This window comes from Carassius auratus, unplaced genomic scaffold, assembly GCF_003368295.1.
Source record: "Carassius auratus strain Wakin unplaced genomic scaffold, ASM336829v1 scaf_tig00215528, whole genome shotgun sequence".
In the NCBI taxonomy this organism is placed as follows: domain Eukaryota; kingdom Metazoa; phylum Chordata; class Actinopteri; order Cypriniformes; family Cyprinidae; genus Carassius; species Carassius auratus.
This window is the reverse complement of record NW_020528124.1, coordinates 76,508-87,395: the sequence shown is the minus strand read 5'-3', so window position 1 is coordinate 87,395 and position 10,888 is coordinate 76,508.

The window sequence follows — 10,888 nt, the reverse complement described above, 5'->3', positions numbered from 1 at the left end:
GAAAGCATGAACAGAGAGAGTTGACGCACCATATGACTATACCATCTTTCATGCTGCTCTTGTCGTTCGGTAGCGGTGGCTCGTTCTATCACAAACATCATCATGCAGATGACTAGCAGAGACCCAGAGCAGGAGAGAGAAGGAGAACTCATAAATTAACCATTTGTCTGACACTGCCACCCCTGTCACTGGCTTAAAATTCAGTAGAGGGGCCAAAAATGCCATGTTACCTTCTGCGGTGGACACACAACCATTGATTAAAGATAAAAGGGGAAAATAATGAAGATTGTTTTCTTTCCCTCTCTGAAATGCTCCTTGTATGCTTAAGGTTCCTGGTTTATATTTCCCTCTGGTTTAAAACGGTTCCATATTAACTCAAGTTCCATATTAAATTATGCAACACTGTGTTAGTCTCTTCAGCACAGTGCATAAACAAGCAAACACTGCGAAATAGCTGATCGTTGAAGCTCGAAGGCAGAATGGCAGAAAATGATGTTTTCACTGTTGCACGTTTACAAGGAGGGTAATTAGCAGGGTTAACGAACAAAAGACACCTGTTTGATTCGGGTCTTGAGAAAGCCCTTTGTGCGGAAAACAAAGGGACTGTGTGAGTTTGCGTGAAAAAACAACAGTGCATGATAATGAGATTCAGGAGAACAAAGCACTTGAGGCGAAAACAAGGGGGCGAGGAGGGTGGATCGGAAAACCTCTGAACAGAATCCTGATGTTGTTCATGGCCTCATGAAAATGGATTCTAGAAAATATCTTTCATTCAGAAACAATTGCTTTTTTGATTGAATGAAGGATTTATTCAGGTTATGATACATGCAGCCAGAACGGCAAATGTCATTATGAAAATCAGTAACCGTTTGAAATCAAATCTCATGCTTTCATATACTAGGCCTATGGATTTTCCCTCTGCTGATTTGGATGGAAGTGTTGAAAACCACGTTAGAATGACATGAATATGACGTTGGGAACCTATTTTTATTAGCTTTGGCAGTCTAATTATGATGCGTCTGTGCACACTTCTGCATATGATTTGCATGAATGTAAATCTGCCCCATAAGGGCTGCAAAATTCACTGTGTTTAGCTCCAATTAAGATTTGATGGCTTCAGTGGCTATGTTAATGAATCTAAAGAATTCAGTAGAATTACAATTTGGAAAGAATGTGATAAGAGGGAGACCAGGGCTAGTTGTCACAGAGGCTTTTACTTAAATTAAAGGAATAATTCTGCTGAAAACTCATCCTCAGACCATCCAAAATGGATCCTCTGCGGTGAATGGGTGCCGTCAGAATGAGAGTTTAAACAGCTGATTAAAACAACACTATAATCAGCAAGTAATCCAAACATTTACATTTATACACACACAAAGAAAAACAAGTAGATATAATATAAAAAATAGAAAGCTGGTGTTAGTTTTTTTATTTTTTTATTGGCATATAAAAAGATAAATAAATAAAGTAGAATTAAATTAAAATAAAATGTGCTAGAGTTAAGGGGTCAAATAAAGATGGAACAGATGTGTTTTTAGTCGTTTCTTAAAGATGGCTAAGGACTCAGCTGCTCCACACAACTCCAGTCCATCAGTTAACATCTTGTGAAGTGAAAAGCTTTGTTTGTTATTAACAAATTCATTATTAAGTTACTTTAATCTTTCACTTTTGGTGAAAATATGCATACATATTCCATATTAACACTTCCTCCAATGAAAAAGTCCATCCCTTGTTGTCACCTCACATCAGAATCCACAAAACTCTTTTTGAATGTTTTCACCTAATCTGTGCATATTTCTCTCCTGATTCAGATGAGAAATCTTTTTCACCGGAGAAAATTTGAGGTTAAAAATATCCTGATGGATTTGTTTCTTTTAAACATGCACCTTATGTGAAGTGAAGACTGGATATATATTGTGGATTATTGTTTTGTTTTTATCAGCTATTTAGACTCTCATTTACTGCAGAGGAAACTATTTTGAGCAAATGATGTACTGTAATGCAACATTTTTCCATATCTGTTCTGATGAAGAAAAAATCTCACCTACATCTTGGATGGCCTGAGGGTGAGTACATTTTCAGCAAATTTTTTTATTTTTTTTTAGTGAACTATTTCTTTAAAAGTCACTTTAAATGTTGACAACTTGCCCCATATAGTGTGAATTTATACTTCATTATTAGTATGTTTAGTCTTTTTTCCATGGGCATTTTCCAGAATTGTATATGCCCTTATACACATTCTTATACTTTAAGTTGGTTTTCCACAAAAATAAATAAATAAATAAAAAACCTTGATATGTAATATCCACTGCAATAAACTGTGTGACAATTAGCCATGGTCTCTCTTTTGTGGATAGACTGGAGAGGCAATGGTGTTGGTTTAGTCTATGTATACTGTGCATAATCTGGGATATATTTTAGGTGTTTATGTATTCTGGATGCCGGTGGCTTATAATGCTTTATTGTATTGCTCATTGTTCACTGCTATTAATGTTGCATGATAATAGAGCTTGACAAATGAGAATTTAATTAGAGCATAAATATTTTTACCATGTGGACTTTCATAGAACCCCAGGCGCTGTTCTATAATTAACACACATAGCTATGCAACCTCAGAAAATAAATATATATATATATTTTTTTTCTGTCTCCATTTAGTTTTTAGGTTGTATTTTGTATGCCTGTAAGTTTAGAAGAAATATAAAACAATCATACAGCAATGCAAAGACCAGAATTAAAGCAAATAAAACAAAGAAAAAAAGAAACAAAGATACATTTATTGTAAAAGAAACTGAATTCTAGAGTTACAGAAGCAGTGAAAAAAGGTGAGATTTCAGTTTTAAAGGTCTGAATCTCTTAGGTTTTTAATGAAAGAGACTGTAGAGAAACAAGACAAGCAAAGCCAGTACATTTAAAGCATTTTTTATTGTTAAATAGTGCACATATTGTGTAATAATCCAATAAATTATAAATAAATTACATGCCATTTTTTAATTTCAAATGAATTATAATTCTACTCTCTGTTTGTTAAGTGAAAACAAATTCAAACCATTGAAGTTCAAATCATTCCCATTTTGATTTGTAGAAAGTGTTTCCTATAGTTTTAGCCCAAGCTCATAAAAGACTGAAATGTAAAAGTGTAATTTACACCATTTCTTCATACATGAGACCCGACAAAGAGCTCACTGAGTTAAAGGATTCAAGGCTGCTTAATTTCACATGAAAACACAGCGGACCTGATGGAAACGCACAGGCCTAATGAAGAGAGGTTGACTGACTGATTGACAGGATAAAGGACTTCTGCAGCCTCCTGTTCACTAAATCTGGGTCAGTCTCTACTGTGAGATTCTCTTTAAACCAGCCATAATCAGGTCTTAGTGCATTTTAGCTTTGATCAAATGCTGTATGGTGTAACTGACAAGGCCATTTGTGGCTATATTTAATTCACCTACTACAAAATATGGGGCGGCCTGTGTTAACATACTTGAATAGAGAAGACACTGAACTTTTTTTTTTTCATCAGCAGATGTTCTCCTGTGCCTGAAGAGTATATTTAGACCTTTAAAGGAAAGAACTTAGCTTATTTGGCAAGCCACAGTGGACTGGAGTAAATCGGGGGCGGTTTTTTTGTAGAACCACTTTCCAAGAGTTAAATTATTTAGCACCTCGTTGTGAACTGAACTGAGAAAGATGATGTGGGAAATCAAGTCCAGCTTGTTCAACCAACTCTTTAAGCAGTCATGCAGCTTTACTAGTCGGTCTTGTAAGTATTAAAATATACTGAGGTGCCTTCACCTACAAGCTTTGTGAATAAAAGATGACATTTGTCCACCTGAAATGAATTCTACTGATGTTTTTGATGCTAACCAGCTGTAGACGTCACCACAGGGGATGTCTGAAATTAAACACTCATTTTAAATTCCTCTCTGTCCAATCAACAACAGCCCACTTGTTATTGATTGCACAACAGCGTGTGAAGCGTGGAGAAAATAACTTGTTTGCGAGATACTTAAAAAAAAGCCCACTTTGATGTGTAAAGCTTTGCTCAGATGCTTTTAGAAAAACCAAAGGCAGATGATAATCTTTGCTATATCTGTATCACATTGGGAAATAGTAAATTCAGTATCAGAAGTCTGTCCGTGTATGAGCTTTATTATGAATTTAATGGCACATGCAACTTTATTGAAGTAAATAATTGCTCAGATTAGTGACCCAAATTATTGTAAACTTTGGTAACGAGGATTGCAGAGGCACGCAATATGATCATAGTGAAAGTATTTGCCAGTTTCTTTTATTATTTATGTATTGCTGAACAGGAAAAACATGCATAGAACTTTTGCACTGAAAATATTGAGACAAATTGATTTAGATCATTCCTTTTTGCACTAACTTCCATTTATGTGAACAAATTGAATAAAATTAGGCAGATCTCAAGTGTGAGGATTTGGAAAATAAATTAGTCTGGATTGTAAAATTTAAATGCAGTTTCATAACAAGGTTCGGGAGGAGCACGTCACATACTTAGCCTAATTAACACAGGTGGAGCCACTTAATATAATCAACCTTAGGGTATAAATACAGCTGAATTAGCCTACCTGTCTCCATTGATGGTTTGTCAGCATCCCCCCTCCATCCCCATCTCCTCCACTAGAGTTAATTTTACACTTTTACATATACGGGGGGTACTCTAGGTTCGGGCCATTCCCGAGCTCGGAGCCCCTTCCCCGGACAGCACGCCAAATATGCACTATAATACTTCAGCTAATTATATGTAAGTGTGAACTCGTGAAATATCTTTTCTTTGTAGTTGAGAAGTTCCAGAAGTTCTGTTATGGCAATGGATTAAACTGACCAGCCATGATACTTCAATCTTTATTTATTTATTTATTTATTTATTTGTTTGTTTATTTATTTTTTTGCTTATGGTGGTCCATAATGACTTTTCATTTATATTTGAAAAAAAGTAAAAATAAAAATATCACATCATATCGACATAAGGGTATTTTTTTTTTTTTTTTTTTTTTTTTGTATGTGCACTACAGCAAGTGACATTAAAGCAGAAAAAAATAATTCTTGTGAATATACTTAAATTTTACAACTAAAAAAAAAAAGATTTAACACTTTTAGAAAACAAAGGTACAAAAGCTGTCACTATGGTACCCCTTTCAGGAGCTTCAGGAGCCTGGATCGCTGTGATGGTCAGTCCCAGCATTAGTATGCTAGATTGAGATAGTCCAGCCAGCCTGAAATTAAATAAAAGTCAATATCAGCGGATGCAATTCCTATTGAATTCTTAGTGAATTGTCCCTTGAATATTTAAGAGATAATCAAACTTTGTGAGTGGAGCAGGTTCACTAATTTCTCTAATTTCCCAATTTCTGAAAGACAATAATCTGAATTTGTTTCACTCCACCAGGACACGACACATGAAACACAACTGAACATCCACTATCCGAACTCATTAGGACAAACAGATTATTACTTCAACCACTGATATATGTGACCAGCTACTAATCTGTTAAACTGATGCTAGTCTACAAGGAATTATGGCAAAAATGTCCAGCTGTGAAGGCCTTTTACAGTAATCTGTTTGCCGGTATGGTACTGGATATATGTAATTAATTTTAGACCCAAAAGAGCAAATAGAAATTTACTACAGACCACTAACTCCATTCTCAATGGTATCCTTTTAATTCTATTAGTCAATCTAGATGGCTGTTATTACCCACATGGGATTACTGGCATGACCTTTGTCAGATATACTGTAAAAAGTTATGGCCATGCATTAAGAAGTCTTGAGTTTGGGAAGATCTTTTAAAAAAGAGAAAAATATATATTTCTCCTCTGCTATAGCTCCCTGATTCCATATGTCATATTTAGGAGATGAAAAAATGGATAACTCCAGCTGAATTATTTTGAGTCTGCACCATATTTCTTTCTTAGTAAATAAATAGTGGCTCCTTGAAAGAGCATCCATGTGTAGCCTCGGCAGAGGCACTGAAATACACAATCTATGTTTCAATTAGAGGTGCAGGGATTGAAAAAAAATTGTGCAAAACACGCATAGAAAGGGTTTTGTAGTGTTTGGCAGGACTGTTTGAACTGCATTGAATGCATTAAATTATACAGCATTTCTTTAAAACGCATTTACCAGAGCACCTGGGTAATCTGTCATTTCGCTGTTTTGATCATTTTAAGACTGAATTGGATTGGAAATGTTTATTTTAGTTTTTTTTATTTTTTTTTATGGTGGTGCAAAAATCGCTATATAAATGCATGGCCAGTTGTTTCCAACCACTTGAAGTGGGCTCAGCAGGACAAGGTGAAGAGAGCCTGAGACCAGCGTTTATTTTTAGATTACCATACTTGTTGTCTTCAGAATGGTATGGAAGCCTGTTTCTGATTCACGCAACAGCCTCAAACTCACTTATGAGTGACTGATTTGAATCAGACTAAATCTGTGAATCGTTTATAGCCATTAATGAGTTGAACTGGATATTTAATTTCAGTTATGTGTTTTTCAAAATTAACTGGGAATGTATCTGTTAGGTATAGTTTGTGAGATACATTTAAGATACGCATTCACAACATTGTAGTAATGTAGAATACAGTTTAAAAGTCTGTAGAGTCAGTAGTTTCTTTTTTTTTTCTTTTTTTTTTTTTTTGGAAACATTTGGAAATTAATACAATTATTCAGCAAGGATGGAATAAAGTGATCCAAAATACAGTAAAGGCTTTTATATTGTTACATAGAAACCTACAGTATTTCAAATAAATGCTGTTTTTGAGCATATTAGAATGATTTCTGAATCATCACGTGACACTGAAGAATGGGGTAATGATGTTGTATATTTCTGTAAAATATATTTAAAGAATATTTCTCATAAGTGCTACTTTATAGGCTTTGTCACAGTGATTAATTTATATCTTAAAATTATAGCTTTGTTTCCCATAATTTAGACATTTGCAACTGTATTTATCAAAACTGTGACTTAATTTCATTGACCTTGTCTCTCATCTTTTTCTCTTATTGTGACTTGTCTCACGACCGATTTTAATCTATTTTAATCTTATTTTATACTTTAACTCAAGCATCCAAAGAAAAGCAGTAGAATCATTACAAAACAGTCCTAACAATTTTAATTGGATGATATTTGTGTTAAACGGAAAGTATTCACTCTGAATTTGTCAAATCAAGTGAACCTAGATTCAACTCTGTTTCCTGTCTAGACATCAGTCTGAGAAGAATCACCTAAAGATCAGAGAAATCAAGGATGATAGCCCTGCATCTTGTCATTGGAGCCAAGGGAGAGGTGCGTCCCACCGCGGCTGTTTGTTCCTGTCTTGCTTCTGATTAGTGGGATTAGATCCTGCCACCAGTGTGTATTCTGTGATCTGGATGGGGTTTAGCAGCTGCACAGAGCAGTTTATGGGCCTTAATACAACAGCGGTGCCATCTATCTAGTGGGTTGTGTAACTGTAAATGTTGTTTATGGATTGTTTAGTCAAGCGACAGCTGGAATTAGGCCTGTTTCACACATCCCGTGTCTGTGGCATGTACTTATTTGAACAGATTGTAGCACTAACACGTCCCAAAAGCACAACTGAGAGTAGAGTCTCCAATGAGCCTATTTTTGCCATATAAACCATTTTATCAATGCCATATTGTGCAATAAAAGCTTTTGTGAAGAAGCAAACTATCAGAACAAACTACACATGATTTCTGAAGATTTATGTGACACTGAAGACTGGAGTAATGGCTGCTGAAAATTCAGCCTTGCCATTACTTGCCATTTTAATCAAACTAGATAGTACAGTTTGTAGACAAACTTTGATATTGGCTCAAGAAAGCCTAGTCTTAATATTTAAAACACAGTTTAACAAGCTGTACGTTTAAAGAATTTAAGACTCAAAAGGTTTTATGACCTTGAAGGTTTTAAAGCCATCCAGTCTGTATATTGGATGGATGGGTTCGTGTAGCTGTTACTTGCAACCTTTTAGCATTCTCTATATATTTATGTTGACTTATTTCTAGCGTGCTTTAGCTTGTTATGAGAAGTTCTTAGTGTGGTCAAACATGTATCTTGTTACTAGCATGTTTTTCATGTTTCTAGGAGTTGCTAACATCTTGCTTTCATGCTTTAACCCATTGTTAGCATGTTTTAACATGTTGGTAACGTTGCATGATTTAACATTAGTAAAAGTTTGTATGTTTGTAGCATGGTTTAACACATTTATTAACATATTCACATATTTCATTTTTTTTACTGTATTTTTAATCAAATATTGCAGCTTTATTTCTCTTAGGTGTAACTTTTTGAATTAATAAGCCATCAATGAGAATTTGTTGTGCATTATAAACCTATTTATCAGCATAATCTTTTGTAATAAAGGCTCTTATGGAGAAACTTAATAAACTATACATTTTATTTGACAAAATATGGCTGTCAGCTGTCAGCCACACAGAAACAACATTATCTATAAAAAAAGAAAATAAAATAAACTACATTTTAGAGTTTGGATTGCATTCTGTGCATATTCATAAGTATTTAGATGTAAATGTAAATACAAGCGTGCTGTTACGCTACTAGAACACTAACATGTGTGCATGAAATACATGATTCAGTATGCATGATACAGGCATTAAATAATAATTGGCATAATATACTGTACACAAATACATGTGAAGCAGACCATGCACTTGGGGACCTTATTTGGGTGTATTGACCTTTAGTTTGCCTTGCACAGGAAAGTACAGAAAATAGTACTTTATAAGATTCTCCACATTCTTTAATGTTCTTGTATTTGAAAAAAAAAAAAAAAAAAAAAAACATGAGGTAAATGTTAATGGTTGAGAGGACTAAAGCCTGCGAGGGATTTAATTGCCATGTTCAGAGGCCTTAGCATCTTTGTTTTGCCCTAGAGAGTGCAATCTGCGAGCTGTTGAACTTTCTTAAAAGCTTTCCTTGGAAGAGACAGCAGTAGGACATTGTCAACAGGAAAACAAACTAATAATTAGAAAGTTTATGGTTTTAAATCTTTGTATGCATGCAACATTTACGTTTGAAAGGAGTTACAGTAAAGGCATTTTTTCGATGTAAATGAAAATAAGTAATCTCTCACTGGTATTTTCTTGCAATGTATTTTAGAAAAAAAGAGACAGACCTACATAAACACAGCAACCATCCTTAGGACAGTAATTATTTTCAGTGTGTTGCTTGAGATTGAGAGGCTTCACACAGAGATGTCTGTACCGCACGCCAACAGTATCTGCAGCAACATCCCATTTGCTGTTGTTGGAGCCTCTAGCAGGCAGGTTTTCCATCTCCAGATCTCTTCGATTGTTCTTTACACTTTTCACCTTATTACTATTGCATTTATTTATCTATTTATCTAGTTGATTAATTAATCTGTCTCAAATCCAAGCAAGCCATGCAAATATTGATTGTCTGTCCTCTTGCAATTTCAAGTGGAAATGTGCCAGTTCTGGAAAATAATATCAGTAGCAATGCAGAATTATAATTCATGTAATATATCATATTGATGCTGTTTTGAACAAAGTAAAATGACTTTGAAACCATCTTAGCTTTATAGAGCTTTCTTCTTATCAAGGTTCTGTAAAAAGTTTCTGAAGCTAAACTCATAGAGGATGACACTAGCAATGGCATCATGAACTTGTTTTATTCATTATTATTATTTATTTATTTATTTATTTTATGAATTAAATGGTCATTGCTTTTATGGTTGTCATGAACTGGAAATAGAGGAGTATTAATAGGACTTTTGCAAATATATATATAGAGAGAGAGAGAGAGAGAGACGGTTTCAACGGCAACAACATAAACAAATGTTACTGCGCATGAGCGCTTTTGTGGACATAACTTCCGGTAGACTTCCAAACAGAATCAATAACAACAGCCAAGTCCCTCTAGAGTAGATATTTTTTGATAACAAACGAAATGTTTGCTGCGTGGATCAGGCGGACTTAATGAAAATGCAAATTCATTATTTGCCAACAGGAGATGTTTTAAAGCATAGACATAAAGCGCGAGAAATAGAGGTTTCCCCAGTAACAGCTGTAAACGAAGCAGAGCTACGCTCACACGCTGCTTTTTCAGGCATATAACATGCAAGTCTTCCTTCAGAAATACAGCGATATAAAACACCTGTGCCTCGTTTTGATATTTAAACATATAAAAGTAAGGAATTATTATTATTAAACGTGCAGTAAGTAACGTTACTTATGTTTATTCAATGAAGCCTTTTTGAAAAAAGATCAGTTTTAAAATTGTGGCGAGTCTCCAAAAATAAATAAATGTATGGGAAACACACCCCGCAGCACAAACATCTAAGCCCAACTTCAGTCTACTCATCACCTTGCCTTTAACTGCGTTTGTAGAAGGCACCGCAGCCAGACCGATATACACAACACAGACCGGAAGTTAACTTCGGTCCAGGCACGTGCGCCCGATGAAACCGTCTATAATATATATATATTTTAAATTGTAATCATTTTTTACTGTATTCATGATGAATGCAAATAAATGGTGAGCATAAGAAATTTCAAAATCATAAAAATTCAAACTTTTTAATCAAAACGTGTATATACAAATTCATATTTTGAAAAGAATCATAATTTCGTTTAATTGTTTAGCATAGTGAGGTTAAGTTGTAAGGTTAAAACAACTGTAAGGAATAGGTTTACTTTAATAATTATTAATGGAACACTTAATTCTCTGTCTGAGAAGATACTTTCACAAAAGCAACAAACACAAGTAAAGACTCTAAATGCCTGCTGTATGCTCAATAGAAAGCTATTGAATAACGCATACTCAGCAGGCTTGACTCAATAAACATTTACAAAGAAAGCATCCGGGATCTTACTCAG